The sequence below is a fragment of the Neofelis nebulosa genome, chromosome 2 (genome assembly GCF_028018385.1).
Source record: "Neofelis nebulosa isolate mNeoNeb1 chromosome 2, mNeoNeb1.pri, whole genome shotgun sequence".
Taxonomy (NCBI): domain Eukaryota; kingdom Metazoa; phylum Chordata; class Mammalia; order Carnivora; family Felidae; genus Neofelis; species Neofelis nebulosa.
In genome coordinates, this window is record NC_080783.1 from 176599739 (window position 1) to 176621954 (window position 22216).

General features: G+C 47.5%; 1 long non-coding RNA gene across 1 annotated transcript in view; it reads left to right on the plus strand.

The window, feature by feature from the left end:
* The first annotated feature begins 1839 nt into the window (after positions 1–1839).
* The window catches only part of LOC131504679 (uncharacterized), an 81112-nt gene continuing 60735 nt past the window's right edge, over positions 1840–22216 (plus strand). Inside the window, exons 1-2 of the long non-coding RNA XR_009258105.1 lie at positions 1840–2166; positions 2529–2578. This is a non-coding gene — a long non-coding RNA (uncharacterized LOC131504679). The remainder of the gene's footprint in view (positions 2167–2528; positions 2579–22216) is intronic.

A 22216-nucleotide genomic window follows, 5' to 3' on the forward strand; every position in this document is an offset into this window, starting at 1 on the left:
AGAGCTCCTCCTGCTCCAGATTTTGTGGACCCCATGAAAGGGGAAAGGGGAAGCTAAGGCTCAGAGAGGTTGTGTAACTTGGGCAAGCTCACACTGTCAGCAGAGACGAGGTCCCATGAGTAGAACCCAAGTTTTTTTATTATTTTTTCTTATGTTTATTTATTTTGAGAGAGAGCGTGAGAGAGCATAAATAGGGGAGGGGCAGTGACAGAGGGGGACAGAGGATCCCAAGCAGGCTCCGCACTGACAGCAAAGAGCCCAGTGCCAGGCTCGAACTCACAAACTGTGAGATCACAACCTGAGCTGAAGTTGCTCAACCAACTGAGCCACCGGGGCACCCCAGAATCCAAGTTTTTGACTCGAGTTCAGTGCTCTTCCCATTCCACTGGCCGTCAGGGTCAGGGTCGGCCTCTGCAGTCACTTCACATCCTGATGCTGCCTGGAGACCACAGTTTTCTCCATAGCAGAGAATGCATTCCCTTGATGTCTCTGCCCAAATATCTAATAGGCACCTCACAATACCCTAAACTGAGCCCCTGATTTGTTATCCAATGATACAGTTTTGAAAACAATTTTTGATGGTAGTTGGTGATGTGGTTTTGGAACGTGCCTTAGAAGGAATTCGAAGAATTGAGTCACATTCTTACAACAAACTCTTTCCCCACATACTTATTTTTGAGAATAAGGTTTCTCACTGCTGACATCTGTAAATATGAAAAATAGGAACAGATTTGATGCTTAACCTTGTGCCATTCTAGCAATAAATATATGCCAATGGATATATGAACTGAAAAAATCCTCATAGATCTCATTATGAGATTCATTTCCAATAAAACTTTACTTTATACGTTTCAGAATTATTTTTAAAAATCCATAGTATATTTGTCGTTTTGGTAAATTGTGTACTACTGATAATTATTATAATTCAGATGGAATTTTCTTTTTAAATGTTTTAATGTTTATTTATTTTTGAGAGATAGAGAGAGAGAGAGAGAGAGCCCGTGAGCAGGGAAGGGGCAGAGAGAGAGGGAGACAGAACCTGAAGCAGGCTCCAGGCTCTGAGCTGTCAGCACAGGGCCCAATGATCCTGACCTGAGCCCAAGTCAGTCGCTTGACGGACTGAGCCCCCCAGGAACCCCCAGATGGAATTTTCTGATACTTTGAACCACATGGACACGGGAAGCGGAACATTTTATATTTCCATTTATATCCATGTTTTGTTAGATATATGGTATGATGAATAAAAGACTTTCAATCGAATAATCTGCAGTAGGCTAAGATTCTGGAAGGGAGGTAAATAGGATAAAAATAAGAGTTCAAGGAATAAAAGGAACTATGCAAAATTTCTGATTCTTTAAATCTTTCATTCTTGCAAGCAACAGAGTGCTATATTTAAATTCACTTGGATACACTTAAAATAGTAAGTGACTTTATAATTCCAATATTTACAAATTGCCATAAATTATCATGTTTGCAACTATTTAAACTTAAAATGAAAAATTTTAGACGTTAACTTAAAAATCGGTTTTGGAGTACATGATTCGTCTATATTCTTTCAGGCGCAGGTGAACCAAACAAGTTTGACGACCACTGGCATTAAGGGTTCTTGATGAGTTGCTCTGTAAAGGGGGCAAACGGGTAGGTAGCTGGAGGAAATTAGGGCACCAAGAGAGATTTCTGGTTTTTGGCTCGGCTTTGGTTTGCTTTTGTTTTTGAAGATAGGAGAAAACTCGTGAGCCGAGGGCAATGATTTGGAAGCAAGGGGCAAGTGATGGTGGGGGTGGGGGGTGGGGTGGGGAGAAGGGAAGGGCATGCGCACAGAGTACCGGCGAAAGCAAGGCCTAGAAAAGGGCCGGGGCGACCCCGCAGACCACCAGGCGCGGGGGCGGGCAGAAGTCTGGCTGCCATAGACGAGGGGGTGGGGGAACTAGGTGAAAAGTGTCCTTTCTGGCCCGATTGCACCTACCTCCGCAGTAATATCCCGGCCAAACGAGCCGCTGTGAGGAGAGCGAAGGTGCTGGGCTGATAAGAGAGTAGATGTGCAATGTCCTTTAGAGGAGTGGGGAAGAATCCACTCGGGAAATCCTGAAGTTCCTCGCAGGAATTTATGGACACCAGGCAGCAAGGCAGCTTGCTCCCGTGCTGCGTTCCCGGGGCGGGACGCAGGTGAGGGCGGCCGGGGGTGGGCTTTAATCAGCTTGGGGGTTGCCAGGTGCGGCCCGGGACGGGTGTGGGGGATGGGGCACAGGAGTTGAGGCCGAGTAAAGGTGATGGAGGCTAGCCTTGGAGCTGCGGAAGGAGCGGAGGGAGGACATAGGTATGGGTGATGGGAGCGATGGATTGTTAAAACCGTGGGGGTGAGGTCTGGATTTTTCTTTTCAAAATATTCATATATATATATATATATATATACACACACATATGTGTGTGTGTGTGTGTGTATATATATATATATATATATATATATATACACGCCTTTGTGGCTGTCCAATTCTTTTTTTTTTTTTTTTTTTTCCTTTTTGCAGTAGCCTCTGCGGTCATTTTCCCGTGAGGACTACTCTCCGCCTTTCGGGAGAAGGTGAGTTGCGCTTTTCCTAGCGCTTTTTCCGCCTGCCGCGAGACCCGCGCCGGGTGGTGGGTCTCTGCCGGCTTTCCCGCGCGCCCGCCGCCCCAGGCAATGCACTCGGGCGGCTGGAGGCGGAAGGAGGCGCTGATTGGAGGCCTGAGTGCGGGGGCGGGGCCTGCCCGGGCTGCCAGGCGCGGAGACCCCGCGGTGAGCTTGTCGCGCGCCTTTCTGGGTGTCGTGGGCGCCGGAGCCCTGCCTCCGGCCAGGGTGTCCCGGGGTGGGAGTGAGGCCGGCTGGGACCCAGTTCCCTGCCCACAGGGAGGGCCCACAGTTTAGACTGCGGGTGCGGAGTTCTGCGGCAGCGGCGCGCTTTCCTGGGAGCGTCTTTGGGGTGACCCCGATTACAGCAGCAGGGTTTTGTTTGGCGTGCTTTTCCCCAGCCCGCGCCTCGGGTGGGACGCTGGAGGGCGGGGCAGGCACGGGCCCAATGGGAGCAGCTCAGGGCTTCCAGCCAGGTCTGGTTTTGAAAAGAATGGGGTCAGTAGGGTGGTTGGTTGAACGTTAACTCTTTGCGGCGGTGGTTTATCCGTGGGGGAGGCGGCAGGATGATTTGGATCTCCACGCTGCACAGAGCACAGCGTGCGGTCCTCCAGCCCTGTATTTCGTGCTTTCTGCCACAGCCTGGGACGTTTCTGGAGAAAAAGGCGACTTCCAGCCCTTTCTAGGGACTTGTGCTCCAGCTCCTGGCTGTCCCTGCGTGGGATCCTCACACCCCTATGATGTAGATATTAGTCTGCCTATTTTAAGATAAGGCAGTCGAGGCTTAGAGGGTTGAAGTGACGTACCCAGTGTCATCTAGAATTCGGCTTCGCCCAGATCTGCCTTAATAGCCTGGGCACTTTGTAATACTCCATCTGGGACATGCCCTCCAGGGGTAAGGGCTTTGCAAGGGTGGGGAGAGGAGGGAAACTGATGATTAGGGAAACAGTAAGTATCTGGTGAATGCTCAAGGCAAGGGAAGATTCCAGTGGTCATTTTTGTGTGTTGGCTTGTTTCTGTGTGATACAAGGAAGCATTCCCAGACGAAGTTAAATGTAACCTGGCCGCTGAAGACGAGTAGGGAGTTCCATGGCTGAGACAGGTTCCAAGGGGCATGTATTGGTACCCACAGGATGGACTGACTAGAAGACTCTTAGGGAGCCCCCACCCTTTTATTTTACTGAGGAAATAAATAGAGGCCCAGAGAGGATGAGATCACAGAACAGGAAAGACAAAATGGCCTGGAACACAGGGTTCTCTACCCTTTAAGGTGTTCTCTGGATTTCTTAATAAGTGAGGGTCCGACTTCTGTAAGAGTAGTTCACTTGTTTAGCACATACTAAATAAGTTACTTTATACACTTGCATTTCTTTTAGTCCTCGTAACAACTCCATGAGGTATTGGACAAAATATAGTATTTTTACAAGTATTTTACAAAGGAGAAAATTGAGACAGAAGGAACTTACCCAAGAGCACGGTGCAAATCTCAGCCCAGACCCCAGGCTCTTGACTACTCTGTTATCTGTCATGATAAGGAAAGTAGATAAGGAAAGAAGGGCATGATGAAACAAAAAACAAAAAACCTTTCACAGTAGAAATGTGTCTCACCCCCACATTCAGATGAGGACCTGAGGCTCAGAGATGTCCCGCGGTGCCCTAGGTCGCAGAGTGAAAAAGTGGTGGAACCGGCCCTGGAGACCAGTCCTGGGTTCTCTCTGCTCCGTCTAGCGTAACCCCGCCTTAGATAGAGAATTGATCACAGCCCTCCTTCTCCTGACTCCCATCTTTCTGACACTGCCCTTGGGGATTTTGGCCTCAGCAGGTAAAATAGCTCCACTTCTGGCTCCAGTTGTAGGGTCAAATACCACAATTTCCCAGGATGAATTTCCTGCTCAAACAAGATAAGGACCTGGATCTCCTGGCTGCCAACGTGGTGATTTTCTGTGTTCCTCCTCACTTTCTCCCGTGCAGCATGCCATCGGGGGATCTGGATCACATCATCCCAGAAAACCAAAGTGTGAGATGCTTTTGGCTCTGCGACCCCTTAGAGAAGCCATTTGGTAAAGCAACTTTGGTTTAGGTTTGCAGGATGAGAATCAGAGGGGCAAAGCCTGGTCAGGATAGCCGGCACCGTAGGCATGGGGCCTGCTGGAACTTAGAATCTCTTAAATCTGGGTGGAGAGTGACCAATAGATAGAGTTATGAATTGGGGGTGCAAAACTGAAGTCCCTCCCCCCAAATATTTTTGTTCACGAGTGACCCTCACTGACCTAGTGGATGAGGTGCATGCCGTTCTTAAAATTAATTTAGCCACTCTGGCTTGTCTTCACTGCTAACTAAAGTGTCTCTGAAGGCTTGGCTTCAAGAAGGGATATTTAGAAGGAGGGCTTCTACCGTGGAAGGCAGCTCTGCCCTCGATTACAGGAGGTCTGGGGGGCTCGAGCCTGCTCTGCCGCTCACTGGCTTTGTGACCATGGAAAAGGCAATTCCCTTGTCATTCACTAACATTTCTTGTACTACTGTGGGCCTGGCACAGTCCTGGTGGATGAGACACCTAACAAGACAGCCCCTATAGTGGACACACTCACAACCTCGATGGGGAAACCGACAAGGCCAGACATTGTGAGTGGATCCTAAACTACCCTGGGGTATGGGAACAGAGCCCCTGGAGGAGCTGATGGCAATAGGACCACAACAACCCTAGTAGTGGAACCTTCATGAAAATTTGAAAAAGGTGCCAACCTCCGCTCCCCCCCCCCCCTTTTTTTCTGGGCATCCCCATATCAGATTGCACCGCTTGGCAGGTGGAGCCCTTTGGTGCCTCCAGTCACCGCCCCCCTGGACTGGTCACTCCTGCTTTGTGAACAGCTTGCAGATCTGAACACTGCAGCCCCGAATGTCAAGACCGAGGTGTAGAGGTCCAGCAGAAGACAGAGGTGGAAGAGTCCATTTCAGGCCAAGGAATAAGCATGTGTAAAACCTGCAGGCTTGGGAAAGAGCTTCCTTCATTTGGGGACCTGCAGGTGGTTCACTGTGACCAGAAGGGAGAGTGCGTGGTGTCCTGGGGGCTTTGAAGGGATGAGGTTGGAAGATTGGCAGAGCCGTTTATTCACTTATGAAGTAAATAATCAGTGGGCGTCACTCCAAGTTCAGTATTGTAGACATGAGGGAAATAGTAGTGAACAAAGTCTTCACAGTCCCCTGCCCTGGAGGAATTTGTGTTCTAGTGAGATCCTGTTGGGCCTCTGGTGTCTGTTACAGTATCATAAGGGTCCTTCCCTCTAGGATTGTATGTAATGAGATAATGTGTGTAAAAGCCCTTTGAGAACCGGGAACTTCTGGATCATTCCTATGAGTAAACACTCTTTTTTTTTTTAATTTTTAAAAATTTTTTACATTTATTTATTTTTGAGAAACCGAGTGAGACAAAGCGTGAGTGGGGGAGGGACAGAGAGAGAAGGAGACAGAATCTGAAGCGGGCTCCGGGCTCTGAGCCAGCGGTCAGCACAGAGCCTGATGTAGGGCTCGAACCCACGAACCGTGAGATCATGACCTGAGCTGAAGTCAGACGCTCAACCGACTGGGCCACCCAGGCACCCCTAGACACTCTTTTTAAAAAACATTTATTTACTTATTTATTTTGAGAGAGGGAGAGAGCATGTGCAAGTGGGAGAGGGGCAGAGAGAGGGGGGCAGAGAATCCCAAGTAGGCTCTGTGCTATCAGCGCAGAGTCCCATGTGGGGCTCGAACTCACGAACTGTGAGATCATGACCTGAGCTGAAATCTAGAGTTGGACACTTAACTGACTGAGCCACCCAGGTGCCCCAACACACTTTTAATCTTAATCTTTGTGGCCAACACCAGTGCCCAGGCATTTGGGGGTCTGTTCCTGACACTAGGCACCTACCTGATCCTACTTTCTGGGTAGAAGTGACCTTTGGTCATGATCACAATGCGACACCTTCCCTTATCTGTTGTCATGGCCCATCCTGCCCAGGAGAGAAACCATCTGTTTGTGGGTCAGCTGAGCAGGCTGGCTAACCTGTGACTTTCTGGGGCCTGTATGGGAATTCACCAGCTCATCCTTAGACTGGGAGCACCTGCTGTGGTCAAAGCTGCTTTCTCTTCTGGCTGTGGAGATGGAGAGTCACTTAAAACTTATGAACAAAAGGGAAGCTCCATCTCTGGGGTAAGAGTGGGCTGAGGGACTCCAGGAGGCCTTGTTGGGTTGTCCCCAGCTTAGAAGCTGCATGGTCTGCTCAGTAGATCAGATTCAGGTGAAAGAGGCTGCTTTTTAGGCCTGGGAACTGGGCTTCTTCCTCATTGTGTGGTTGTGGGCAAATCACTTCCTCTTTCTGGATATTAGGTCCCTCCTCTATTAGCAAGAAGGTTTCACTTAGTGACATGTGATCAGCAGAGCTCTTTGAACTCTTCTGTGGAACCCCAATATATAAACCAGATGAAAGCCATGGGGTTGTGGCCTGAGGTTCTGCTGATTTCAGCTTTAGATTTCAACTTGTCCTCCTCATCCTCTCAGGACTTTTGAGTCCTAGACATTGCCCTGGAGGTATAGTGGAATTTAGTTTGAAACAACCGAATCGAACATTTTCCCTCTAAACTGGTTTCTCGGGTCCCTGGGCTCAAGGTAGGGGTGAGGGCAATTAAAAAGTCCTGTGATAATTTTTATAATTTTGTGTATACACTAAATGATTATCCAACACTCTAGCCATTACATATAAACATAATCCAGATTATCTTGATGGCCCTCCCTCACCCCTTTTTCTCATGGATGGACATGAAATTTCAGTCGCTCCTTTGGCATTTATATGTATGACTGTGGCAGCAGCCTGAAAACATCTAAAATTTCTCCCATTTCACTTTCTGTGCAGTGTGTTTCCCAAACTGGGGAATCTGTGAATTTTTTTTCTTTAAATGGGATGTATTTGTTAGAAGACACAAACAAGATAGGAATTTATTTCTTTCTCAAATATAAAGTCCAGATAGGCATCCTAAGGGGAACGATGGCTTCTCAAGCATCAGGACCTCAGTTTTTTCCGTCATATTGCCCTGTAGTTGTCCACATATGCCTTCCATCTTGTGATCCAAGATGGCAGCCCCAGTTCCTGCCATTGAGTCTGTATTCCATCCAACAGGAAGGAGGGAAGGAGGAAAGGCAAGAGCCTACTGTTTCCTTTAAAGGGCAGAAGTTGCACATATCACTTCTTTTTATAGTTCCCTGCCCATAGTTTGGTCAAGTGGTCACCCCTACCTTCAAGGGATGCCAAGAAATCTCTTTAGCTGGACATTCTTGTGACCAACTAAAAATTCGTTCATGAACAGATAAAGAGGCCAAATGGAGATAGCTGCCATAGGATTTAGCCATTCCTCAAGCTTGAGAAATGCTAATTTCTACAGTTCTTTCTAGGCATGAAATTCTGTGATGTGAGTAGACTGTAAGGGATCTCAAGAGTTTAGCTAATCTGGGGGTGCCTGTGTGGCTCAGTCAGTTGAGTTAGCCAACTCTTGATTTCAGCTCGGGTCATGATGCCAGGGTCATGAGCTTGAGCCCTGAATCAGGCTTCTGCTCTGAGTGTAGAGTCTTCTTGGGATTAACTCTCTCTTCCTGTCTCTCTGCCCCTCCCCAGCTCGTGTGCTCTTTCAAAATAAATAAACATTAAAAAAAAGAATTTAGCTAATCTATTCTCCTTTATCAGATGATGAAGATATTAGGGATCCGTTTTACATGTAAGACAACCCAGGATGCACCGAGGTTAGGCAATTTGCCCAGGGTTAACTCAATAGCAAAGGGAGAAGTCAGTCACAGGGTGGTGGGATTCCTTGGGCACGTGGAAGGGCTCATGTCTCTGTTCTTCATATTCCTACACCCATGACTACCCCTTTCCATTTACGCCATCATTTGGGAAGAATATGGTAGAGTCTGTCCCAGGGATCAGGATACCCTGAAAGGAACATGAGCTTTGGAGTCAGGTGTAGCTGACTTTCTTTTTTATTTTATTTTTTATTTTTAAATGTTTATTCACTTTTGAGAGAGAGAGAGAGAGAGAGAGAGGGAGAACACGAGCAGGGGAGGGGCAGAGAGAGGGAAACACAGAATCGAAGCAGGCTCCAGGCTCTGAGCTGTCAGCACAGAGCCTGATGTGGGGCTCGAACCCATAAACCGTGAGGTCATGACCTGAGCTTAATCACCTGAGCCACTCAGGCGCCCCAGGCATAGCTGACGTTCAATCCCTGTTCTCTGCTTACGGTTATGTGGCCTTAGGCAAGGCGTTTCATCTCCTGGCTTTACTTTCCTCATAGTTACAGAGAGATATTATCCATCTCAAGGATTTCTTCCTCCCCCACCCCCTTCTTTCTTTCCAGTCAGGGAGTGGAATAAGTGCAGGGACCTGGTAGGGGACTTAGTACACACAAGTGAAACCAAAGGTAGTTTCCTTCCTTTCCTCCTTCCTCTTTTCTGCTCTTCTTTCATTTTCTCTCTTTTTCTTTCAGTCTCCTTTAATTGTATACTTTTTCCCACCAGCCTTAATCATAGGATCCAGAAGACTGAATAAGTGTAGTAGCTGGTATGCACCAGATTCTCTTCAGAATATGCGGTGCCCAGGAATAGTTTGCCCTGACTGGTGAGCTTCTAATTCCTTGTACTTTTTTTTTTTTTTTTGCATGTTTATTTTTTTAATCAGACAAGGAGGACTTTGCAGTTGTTCTTGGGTTTCCCCCCAATCGTGTCATCGTTGGACCCTGATGAAGCCATTTCCTTCCCTTCTACATGACTTCTGGGCTCTATATAATTTCATGCTTACTGTGGGTTTTTTCTCTTCCTTGTCTTTAGCTAGAGTTTTCTGTGAGCTCCTTGAGGATAGGGAATGGACATCTGTGTATTCCTGCAGCTTGGCCCACGGCCTGGATGTGATGTCCCAGAAGTCTGTGGGGGAGCATGGATCTGGAGAAGCCATGTCTTCCCACGTTCACATGGAAGCTTGAAGCTCCATGGAGGTGAGCTTCCTTTGAGCAAGGGCTCCGTACTGCACTCTGCGTTCATCACAGTACCTGCTGGGAACAGAGGGGGAAAAGGAGTAGAGGGAAGAGGGAGCAAGAGAGAAGGTGGGAAATCACCACTGATTCAGCCCTGAAAGTGCCCGCCTTTAGGTAAATGCTATCTGACTCCATCTTGACTACAGGAATGTGAGATAATGTCTGTCCTGTGGAGGGTGGGATTGAGGCCCAGGAAGGTGAAGCTCACATAGTACACAGGAAGCAGAGTGAGAAATGAAACAAGGTCTGTGAAGCCGAGGCCACGCTCTTACGCTTGAACCACGAGTCAGAGTTACTGACACGGTCAAGTGTGAGAATTAAATGGGCTGCGTAGGAAGCCAGACCACTTTAAGAAATTTCTCCCAACAACACTAAGGAAGCTACGTGACCCTGTCGAGATGTGCACTCTGTGAGTGCTAAGTCCCTCTCAGCTCTACAGTGCTGGGATTGTCTACCTCTCCCTGAATTCCTCAACCCGACAGGGTGAGCCATTTAAAAACCGATTCTTCCAGGAGCAGCAGAGTCTCTCGAATCATCAGGGTCAGGCCAAGCAGACTTATCTGGAGGTTTTGATGGGATTTCTCTTAATTGATTGGGGTGAAGAGTTCAGAGCTAAGTTGGAGGATTGGCTTTTCAGCTCCAAGCTGCAAGAGACTGGAGCTTGGCACTATTCCAGGTTGTCCGATGAGGCTGGTCCCTGCCTCCCCTTAAGCAGCCCACTGGAGAGCACCTACCAACACCCTGTGCTCCCTGGAGAGTATGGAGGTGGCCACTCCACAAGGAATAAATATGTTTAGTCCCCAGAGAAACCATATCAAATTTCCGGGGCTTTCCTATTTCGATTATGCCCACTGCCCGGAGGGTTTTCTGTGTTCTTTTGTTTTGCCTCTCTCTCTCTCTGTCTCTCTGTCTGTCTCCCTCTCCCCCTCCTCCTCACTTTCTTTCTCCCCTTCTCTCTCTCCCCCTCTCCCTCCCATTTTTTCCTTCCCTTCTTCCTTCCAGGTATTTTGTTATTCTAGCTTTAAAAACATTTAGGGCCATAAGAAATTTTGAATTATTATGCTCTCCAGAGTCTAGCTTACAGTGATTTTTATGTCTTCTGAACGTGGGTGTGTTTTGACTCTTCTTTATTCATTTAACTAAGATTCATTAATAATAGCAAGAGTTTCAATGGGGAAAACTTACTTACAGATGGATGCCAGACACCAATCTTTCAGGTACTACCAAGGACTACATTCTTTCAATCAACACATGTTTCTTGAGCATCTCGTCCTTTCCGGGCACCATCATGGAACACTGGGATTCAGCAGTGACCAGGGCAGGTCCCCTTCTTCGTGGAGCACACACTGTAGTTGGAAACACAGACAGTAGGCACGTAAACAAATACGTAACATCTTTTTCGGGTTATGTAATTACATTTTCAAAATACCCTCACCTGCAGGTATGCAGAAATACTGAAGTGCAGACAGTGAACTCACCTGCCCAAAAATAAAGGAGAAATTGGAATGCAGCCCAGCCTGTGGTCTCTCTAGCACCCAGGGAGGCTTCTTACTATGAGCCCAGAGGCTGATGTACTCTGAAGCCGTAAAGCTTAACTCGAGGGTCCGTCACTTGTACAGGCCCTTTCTAAATTCACTTCATATCTAATTTTTCATCCTTTTCTTAATGAGGACCTCACAAAACCTAGACCAGTCGTAACTGACATAGGATTCAGAGACCATTTTAACTTTCCATAGGAACTCAAAACCAGTGGAGGAGACAGATATGAAAATAAATCATCCCAGTTCGTAGAGATAAGAGCTCTAAATGGAGGTGCCATGGACTGAAGTTTGTCCCCCTCCCCTAAGTTCATATATTGAAGCCCTAACCCTGAATGTGACTGTATTTGCAGGTATGACCTTTAGGGAGGTTATTATGTTAAATGAGGTTATGAAGGTGGGTGCTTGGTCCAACAGGACTGGTGTCCTTGTAAGAAGAGGCAGAGATACCAGGAAGCTCTGTTCCCATGCACACACACAGGAAAGACCACGTGAGGTCATGAGAGAAGGCGACTGCCCCTAAGCAGCAAGAGAGCTCTCATCAGAAACTGAACCTGCCTGCATCTTGGTCATGCATTTTAGCCTTCAGAACTGTGAGGAAATAAACTTCTGTTGTTTGCACCACTTAGCCTGTGGTATTTTGCACCCCGAGCAGACTAGTATAGGAGGGATGTACAAGGAGATGGATTTGAGGAGGGGGAAGCCTTCCAGGCGTAGGAAACAGTCTGAGGAGAGGTACAGAGAGCCGAGAGAGCTCAGCATGACTGCAGACCCATGAGCAATACCGGTGCACCCTTGAGGAGTATGAAGGCAGAGACCAACAATGCCAGGCAGGTGGGGGGAATCTCAAAAGGTGTGGCGTGCCATGCTGCAGAGGTTGGGTTTTATCTGGCAGGTGTGGGAGTGCCCCCAGCTTGCTCAGAGCAGGGGAGAGTCAACACCGTCCTGGTAGCTACACGGAGGAAGATGCATGGGAGGGCGGGAGACTAGTCAGCCAGCTAACGCAATAGCCTGGCTCTGAACCAGGTCAGCGGTGGGACAGGGAGAGTCACGTATTTAGGATCTGGCAAGAGACAATAAAAATTTTTTTTTTTAGTGTTTATTTATTTTTGAGACAGAGACAGAGCATGAACGGGCGAGGGTCAGAGAGAGGGAGACACAGAATCTGAAACAGGCTCCAGGCTCTGAGCTGTCAGCACGGAGCCCGACGCGGGGCTCGAACTCATGCGAGATCATGACCTGAGCTGAAGTCGGATGCTTAACTGACTGAGCCACCCAGGCACCCCCTGGCAAGAGATAATAGAGAGAGGGAGGAGCTAGGATCACACTTGGGTTCTCATTTGGCTGTCAGGATGGATGGTGTTTAAAATGTTTTGGCCATGTCTAAAGTAACTTGACTATATACATAGACTCAATTTACTTTTGAGGAAATGGGTTTGGAAGTCTTAGGTCTTAAAGGCATATCAGTTGGAATTGTGCTCCAGTCCTAGATCTGTAGGTTTGGTCAACGGGGTGCTCTGCCATTACAAAGCATTGGAGGGAGTCAGGGTCCAGCTTGGTAACTACTTGGCTTGGCACACACAACATTTTTGTCCTGACCCTGGTCTTGGTCCTAATCCACTTGGCTGTTTACCTCTGAGTGAAACACTTGTTGTCTCTGGGCCTCAGTCTCACCTTTTCAAAAAGGAACCACTTGGGCTAAGTGATCCTTAATTTACATTTTAATGCGTCAGTGTTTAATCAACCTTTGTGTGAATCAAGATTTGGAGAAGAGTAAAGTTTCATTTCCAAGGACAATACCTAATTTGGTCCTGAATGACAAGCTTTAATAACCCCATGTCGTTTCAGCTCCGGTTAGACTCCTAGATTCCTGGGGGACTCTAGAGGGAAGAAGAGATTTGGAAGCTAGCTGGTGCAGCTTCTTTATCCCACACTTGAAGAGACTGAGAAACGGGAAAAGCATTGTCCAAGAGCGTCATACAGCTAGTTAGAAGCAGAGCCAGGAACTGAACCCCGATTAGGGGTGGGGCGGGTGTGGGGGTTGACTGTGCACTATATGACTATAGATGCTGATGTGAGTAGTAGCTCCTGGAACTATGCAAGGTGGAGGTCCTGGTCGTGACCCCTATTTTGGTGCCACCCTCCCTTTGTGTATCTGATTGTTTAAAATGCCTTCTCAACCCCCCTGGATACCTAGCCCCCTCTCTTCTTCCCTTTTACCTGCCTGGTAGAACTCTGTTCATCCTCTACAGCAGTAGAGGTTGCTGTTCTGCCCTTTGTACGCTCCTCTATGGCTATATGTACTTAACCCATTACATAAAAATTGGTGTTTTACTCATTTTCCTACAGTGGACCCACCAAGGGTGGGAACCGTGTCTTATTTATCTCGGTACTTCTAACATCTAGCCCAGGTACTTAATTAATGTCTGTGGAAAGAGTGAATACAACAGCTGAATAATGATGGAATGAATGAATGAATGAATGTAAACTGAGGTTTGCTGGAGATTATACCATCAGAAAAGGCTTAGGAAGCCATGCGCCCGCCATGAGGGGTAAAGGAGACCAGGGTTTTCCTCTCAGCTGCTTATTTCTTGGACTCACAGGTCATCACCCTCATTAAGGATAGCTCCCCTAAGCTGTAAGCAGGAAATGCCTCGATATCAGGCCCGATGGCCCATATTGAAGACATAATCCTTTGGCCCATGACTCACCAATGGATTCCAGAAGGCTCAGTGTGGGTGGCCTTCCTCAATCAATCAATGGTTGGGCGTCCTAGCTTGTGATTGGATCCCCTTCCTGCCACCCAAGCTTATAGGTCTCTCAGATGCAGCCTGTATGGAGACCTCTGGCCATGAGGCCTGCTCAATTTCTAACCACCCACCAGGAGACTCGGAATCATCCATAAAAGCTAGATTTTATGAGCACTGACACCCCTTGAGCGTGGTCATTATGATTATTTAACATTTATGAGACACCCTTGGTGCGCTGGGGGCAAGGGAAAGGCAGTTTGGCAGCTTCAACACAAACGGATGTTTCTCTGTGACCCCACAGAGGTGCTCCCTCCCACCCAGATTAGTTCATTTGCAGCCGTGCTCAGGAGCTTCCGTAGGCCAGGGCAAAACTCACTTAATGTGTCCTATGTAACATTTAACCCGGGCATTCTCAGGAAAACCTGTTAACCAAATCCCAACCAAGGAGACCATTTAACCAGATTTTGATTCTTGCATTTCTGTTGGTTTGTTCTCTGAGTGATGTTGACGTGCAGAGTCCTTCTTTCTTTCTCATTCAATAAAATATATGGACTTCAGACTTTATGCCAGACTGTGTCTGGTCTTGGCATTATAAAAATATATAGAAATAAATACGACAGCCCGTGCCCCTAGACAACTCAAGCATGGAAAGAAAAATATGGTATTACAGGTCATATATGAGAGCCAAGTTCACAGAAGAGTGGAGGCTTACCAAGAGGGAGCAGTCACCTCCCTCTCCTGTCAGGGCACAGGCTAGGAGAGCTTTGCAGGAGGAAAAGCTCAAGGTGGCATTTGATTGATGACAATTTCAGAGTGGGTGGATGTGGACCTTACAGGCAGAGGGAATGACTGAGCAAAGGTATGAGAGGGTGAAATGGCATAGCATATTCGGGAATCCTAAACCATGCAGACAGGCTAGGATCTGCAGTGTGAGGGGGTGAGGTGGGAAGTCTAGGCAAAGACTGCATTATAAAGGGCCTTGCCCATAGTTGAAAAAGTGTGGTCACTACTGCTGCATTTGGAAACCCTGTCATGCTTCTGGAAATGCACTCTTCACTTGATTTGGTTGACATCATTCTCTGATGGAGCAGCTTTTACCTCTCTGGCCGGTCCCCCTCTGTCATTTGTATCGGGTTGTCTTTCTCTGCCCACCTTTTAATGCCAGTGTTCTTTCAAGGTTTCCTCCACTGTTTTTCTCACTCTAGACCACCCTCTGGGGAATTTTCCCACTGCATTGATTCCCCCAAATGATATCTCTTATTCGGGCGAGAGCTTTCCCTGAACTCTAGAAGCGTACATAGACCCAACTGCCTAGTGAAGTCTCTTCCTGATGCAGGTGGCTATCTGCTGCCTAAACCTTCACTCATCCTGTATTTCCTATGCTTATAAAAGTCATCACTATCCAGCCTCTTGAACTTGGAATTATCCTAGACTCCTCATTTCCACTCATGAGTTACCTCAAGTCCATTAAAGATTCTTTCCTTCATTTGGCCCTTACTCAGTTCTTACTTTCTGCCAAGGCTGTGACTAGCAGCTGGCGGTGTAGACACGAGTAGAACACAGCTCTGGCCCTTGAGGAGCTCACAGTCAAATGAGAGGAATGGCACATAAATGGCTGGCTGTCACTCTGGGTGCACCATGTCACAACAAAGGGCCGTGGGAAGATGACTTACTCGGGGCCTAAAAGGTGCTGGAAAAGGTACCTACCCTCGCCAGGTGTGCTGGGGCGGGGTGAGGGAGGCCTGGCAAGGCTTCCTCACGGGGATGATACCTGTGCTGTGCCACAAAGAATGAGAAGGAGTTAGGTAGGGGGTGGGGTGGGGGTGGGGTGGGGTGAGGGAAGGGAGGTGTCCCAGGAAAAGGGAAAAACATGAGGAAATGATTGGAGATGAGAAATGGTGTGATGTGGTTTTAAGCAGTTGACAGCTGCTGGAGAGACAAGTGGAAGGCACCAGTGGTAAGAGGAGATAAAGCTGGGTTGTGCTGGGCCTTGTGGTTCCTGATAAAGAGTTTGGATGTATCCCGAGGGAAATCGGGATTTAGCAGTAGGAGCAGAGAACTGACCTGATCAGGGTAACTGTTTGGGAAGATGGCACCAACAGGGAGGGTAGGTTGCAAATGTGTGTGTGTGTGTGTGTGTGTGTGTGTGTGTGTGTGTGTGTGTGGTGGGGGGAAGGAAGGTTGCTGCTGTAGTAAGAAAGCCACGAGCGAGGCGATAAGGTGCTCGCAGGAGTGCAGGTGCTCCGGGAGTGGAGAGGAAGGGATACCGGGAGACATTTGTCAAGTAGAATCAGCTACTTTTGTTCATCTTTTGAATAGGGGAATGATGCAGAGGTAAAACGAAGATGCTTAATTACTTTTCTAGCTGAATGATACGTGAGTATTGGTGCTTCCTGAGAACACGGGAGTGGAAGTAAGCTTGGGGGGATAAGAGCCCTCGTTTTTAGACCGATTTTGAGGTATTTTACTCAAAAATGCTTTGTAAACTTGAAAGATTTTTTTTTTTTTTTTCACATGGGGACTGGGGCTCTGGGATCTGACCTTACCTCTCCAGGTGGAATCCATACCCTTGACCTGGGCACAGAGGCCCAGGACGGAACAGAGGGCTGTTTGGCAACATGGGCAGCAAGGATGGAAGTCACAGCGATATTCACACTGAGGAGAGTGACCTTTGCTGGCCTATAGGCTGCCGGCCACGCTGGGACTTGTGCTCTCTGCCATCTCCTGCTGGGAATACTGGGCCATTTGGGCAAACCCCCATCCATGTCAGTGGGCAGGAGCTTCTGGAACTCCGTCCACCCCCACACTTATTCCTGTCCACCTCCACGTGTTTCCCTGTGGAAGGGGCTGCTCTGTTTGGCGGATTCATCGTCAGTCTGCTGTCTTCCAGCTCGATCCTCCAGAAGAGCTCTGGTCTTCCAGGGAAAGGGGCTTTGAAGACTAAAGTGCAGTTCTCTGGAAAAACGGATTTTCGGGCTATGTCTGTATCATGGTTTTCTCCTTTTTTTGTTTTGCTTCTTGTTTATTTTGTTTTAAAGGGCAGGTGTTTCCTGCTGTCTTGGAACAGAGCAGCGTGTCTCTGGTATTTGTCTGGAGTAATGGGACAGAAACTATCTAGGCTTGCACACAAACTCTACCCCCCCGAATTATAAAACAGTGTGGGACTTTGGGGAAAGCCCTGAACTTGAGGGACCTGGGAGCCCAGAAGAAAGCACGTTTAAGCTTAGTCTGTAAGTCAGCCAAGTCTGTTTCAGAGGAGATGGCATCTGACCTGAGCCTTGGAGGATGATTCTGCCGGGTGTGAGAGTTGGGGTGCACAGGAGAGGTGGACCACCATACACACGGGCCGCATGGAATGTCCTTTCCTCATAACTTCTCATGGCGTGCTGTCTTACTTCTTCGGGGCTTCAAATGTCACCTCCCCACAGGCATTTGGTCTGAGTACTTTGGTCCCTCTATTCCTTTACCTTGATTTAGTTTCCTTAATATCACTTATCATGACCTGAAATCATCTTATATATATTTTTGTGGATTTACAGCCTGCCTTCCCTGTGGGAATGTAAGCGTGATGTGGGTGGGGACCTCCTCTGCCTTGTTCAGTGTGGCGTCCCCCTTGCCTCCGGCCTGATGCCGGATTAGTTTGCTCGGCCTGCCATAACAAGAGACCGCAGAGTGGGCAGCTCAAATGACAGAAATGTATTTCCTCGCGTTTCTGGAGGCCAGTAGTCCCAGATCAGGACATAGGCGGGATTGGTTCCTTCTGAGGCCTGTGAGGAAGGATCAGTTCCATGTCTTCCTCCTAGCCTCTCGTGGTTTGCTGGCAGTCTTTGGTGTTCCTTTTCTTGTAAGTATCTCACCCTGCTCTCTACCTTCATCTCTATGTGGCATTACCCCTGAGTGTGTGCATCTGTGTCCAAATTTTCCCTTTTTGTGAGGACCCAATTCATATAAGATTAGGGGTGCACCCTGTTTCCGCATGACCTCAACCTGACGAATCATATCTGCGATGACCCTATTTCCAAATAAGATCATATCCTGAGATATTGGGGGCTAGGACCTCAAGATACGAATTTTGGGTGGGTGCAATTCAACCCACAAAAGGCACATAGTAGGTAGTCAAAATATATTCGTCAAATGAAGGAATGCATGGATGAAGGCACAGAGGCAAGAAGTAGCTCGGCGGGGGGCTGGTGGGGAGGCGGCCTGTAGGGAGCTCTGGGTTGTTTGGGGTTCTTGGTGCTTCAGGGGCAAGGCAGGGACTGGTGAGAGCTGACACCCAAGAGGTATGTGTGCCTCCTCCTCAGCATGGGAGAAACACTCAGTCAGCGTGTTGCGTGATCCTAACTTCTGCTGGTGGGGAGGTAGGCGTGTGACTGTCTCTGGGTGTGCATCCCTGCTCCTGCAGGCCTCCCTCCACCGCACAGCGGAGCTGTGTCAGCACTTTGGGCCGGCACCGTCCTGCTTACAGAGGGCCACATGGACCCCCGCTTACTCAGCAGGCCCCGGAGGCTGAGTCTTGTGAGAGACGCTGCCACCAGGCCGTCTCTCCTTTATATCGCAACAATAGGCTGCCCTCTGCCCTCTGATAAACAGCCCGTCCTTCATGAGCTGACATCAGGGACGGGTTGGCGGGGGTTCTGAAACATTTCCTTCAGGGTCATAACCACAGAGACACGATTTCTGATTAATCAACCCTGGTGATACAGCATGGGCAAGGTAACAGAACATAAATAGCATAGGAAACCAAGATTAATGTGGAAATGTCCCTGAGATATCAGGATAGGAAATTGCGAAGGAGCCAAGGGGGCTCCTTGGAGAATGAGCTGGAAGTCAGAGGGAGATAAACTTGGGGTGAAGTGGAAAAGAGCTCTGACTTGAGCCCAGCCTCTGCCACCTGCCAGCTGTGGGATCCAGGGGAAGTCAACCTCCTGCCGTGACTCTCGGTTCCCGCAGCCTAAAGGTGGGGATTGTGTGACCCATGACGTAGTGGAAATGAGAACACATAGATGAGACTTGAACACAGAGGCTGGCCTGTAGCAGGAGCTCAGTGCATGGCAGCTGTAATAGCTCACATAAACTGAGTGCTCACAAATGGGCGAGGCACTATTCTAAGTGATTTAACCCCACGAGGTAGGTAAGGTCAGACAACTCATTTTGCAGTTGAAGAAACAGGTTCAGGTGATTTAAGTCAGTGCCCAAGGTCACCTTGCTACCAGGTGATGGAGCTGAGATTCGGGTTGAGGCAGTCAATCCTAAAGCTTGTGCTTTGGACTATTGTGCTATATAATTATTGGCACAGTTATAACCGGTGTTGGTATGCTTTAGCTATAAAGTGAGAATTTGGGGCATTTTCAATCAAGAAAACTGAAAGGTAGAGAAATAGCCAAAGTTATTAAGCAATTCCCAGGTGCCAGGGGATAAAATACTTATCTCCATTAACCGCCCCCCATGCAGCCTGGAAAAGATGTATTATCTACTTGCATTTTAGGAATAAGTAAATTAAGACTCAGAAATATCGAATAGCTGAGATTCACACCCAAGTTTCTCTGGGCCCGAAGCCCAAGGTCTGTCCACCGCACCCACTGCTTCCAGGAAATTTGCTCAAGTTAACACGGAAGGGGTGGCACGTCACCGAGAGCCCTGTCCCCAAGGGGTGACTAATACATGGAGGCTCTTTTTGACTTGTGTCAGAGCTGACGGTTAGGTAAGAATGACCATTAACAAGTTTGCAAGACGCTGGGTCCAAAACGAGTAACAAGTCAGACTCCCAGAGGAAGTTAAGAGGGCAATAGGAAAAATACTGCTGGTCTGATGGTCTGTGAAGTGCAGAGGAAACATTGGTGAATAAGGAAGATGGATAGGAGAGCCTATATTTAAAACTGGCCGGAGGTAGAGAAGGAAGCCATCAACCTAATTTTAGAAAGCCTCAGACTCTGAGGCTCCTAAGGTACGAGACAAGGAACTCAGTGAAGATTACTTGTCATTTATCATCCACTGGCCTTCAGAGGAGGGGCTGGCATGGAAAAAGGATGGACTTCAAGGTCAGATAGATCTAGTGTTGAGCTGTATGTGATCAAGTGACTTATTTCAGCTCTCTCAGGCTTGGTTTTCTCATCTATAAAATGGGACAGTAGTATCTGCCTGACAGAGCTTTTGTTAAGGATGAAGTGAGAAAAGGTTGAAAGGGCCTGATAAATTGCCTGGCCTGTGGTGGGCACTCAGTTAATGTTCACTGAATGAGTCTCGTGGGGAGATGAAATGTTTGTAAAAGGAAGTCTTCATTGACTCATGATCAGAGCACCACCAGGAGGATCTAATTTCTTTAGATCAGAAGAGAGATTTTCACGTCTACAATGTTCAGCCTTATTCAGGCTTACTACACACTAAAGGCTTTAAGAATGGTTATTAACTGCATGACTGTAGATGAGTGTATTCAAACCCTGGCATAAATAAAATATTGTTGCCAATTTCATAGCACACTCTGAAGTTCACGTTATAGGATTTTAACATCATTAACCTCTTTTGTCCCCAGCATTGAGGAATCTTTATGGCTTTTTTTTTTTCTGAGTCTAAAAGTAATATAAGGTGGTTGAAAATAATTTTATTAATTCAGGATGATACGAAGTAGCAAGTGAAAGAATCCTTTCTAATTGGACTTCCCAGACATAACAATGTTTTGTCATATGCATACGCTTCCAGACTTTATTCTCTGTTCGCATAAACATGTATGTTGCAGTCTACACACATGTGGACACACACACATACACACACACCCCACTTAGTGCAGAATCTTGATTTTTAGCTGAGCATTTTGCCACCTGGAATAAAGACTACCTTTCCCAGTCTCCATTCCAGCAAGGCGTGTGCATGTGGCTAACTTCTGACCAATAGCAGATAAGCAGACAGACTGTGCAACACCGGGAAGGTTGCTTAAATGAGGCTAAGTCAGGTGGGAGGTGCATCTTTTTAGCTTATTTCCTGTCTCCTCCTAGCTACAAAACAGATGTGAAGGAGAGTTCCAGCAGTCATCCTAGGTCATGAGGGGACCCTGAGGATGGAAGCTACACGTTGGAGGCCACAAGAAAGTGTCTGAATCATTGACAGCTTAAAGGAACAGCCACACCACTTCTGATCGTCCTTCTTCAGGCTCTCTTTAACATTGGAGAATAATCCCCTGTGAGCTTAGGCCACTATGATGAAGTCATCTGCTCCTGATACTGAATGCAGTTTCTAAATGACACCTAGTTCTCTCCCACCCCTTCCGCTTAACTTTATATTGTAGATATTTTCCCTGTTAGCACATTGAAAAATCTACTGTATTCTTCCTCATGATTAAATATTCCCGCATAAGGATTTACTCAGTTCCTTATTGATCAATCTTGTAAGGTCTTTTCAATTTTTGAAAATTGTAAACAGTGTGAAACAAATCTTTGTGCCCATGGTAATGTTTCCTTAGGATAAGAAGAGGGATTTTAGGGTTAACTTGTTTGTGCATCTTCAGTTGGTAATTTAAAAATGGATAAATACATTTGTGTTTACACAAATACACAGGACACAATACAATGTGTTGCCGGATTGTCTCCAGAAAAGTTGTGAGGTATACTTCTTTAGGTGGAATTAAAAAAATTTTTTTTGGTGAGATTTTTCATCCATGCGAGGCACAGAGAATAACATCAAAAACACCTGCATACTCGCTCTCCAGTTTAAGAAGTAGAACTCCTCCACAGTTCTCTGAAGTGCCCTGCGTATCTCATTCCAGTGGCATCGCCCAACTCTTCTCTCCCAGCGGGCCAGTGGCTCTCTTGATCCATCAAAGACCCCGGGGGGCCAGTGGGTGAATCTGTAGGATTCTTTCACTTGTAAGTGATAGACATTCTCCCCCACCCAAAAAAGGATGCATTGGTTCCTGCCCTTTGAATGCCCTGGGGCAGAACTTGCTAAGACATGTCATCGGGGACCCCCTTTCTTCCCTTCCTGGGCCTTCTTTTCTCCCTGCTGGCTTCATTCCCACTTTCCACATAGTGCCAGCATGGCAGCCGGCACCTCCATGCCTGCGTTCTCTAGGTTCACATCCAACAGAAAAAAGTGGTGCATCTTCCCAGCAGCTCCCTCACAAAACCCGGCTTCACCCTGACTAGATTAGCCAGGGTGATGTGCCAATCCTGAGTATATCCAGCTCCTGCTATGGATTTGTCAGCTGGAATCCATCCGGCCCTTCTGACGCTCATGTGTAGTTTTTGCCTATATTGGGTTATCAAACCCCAGGGGTG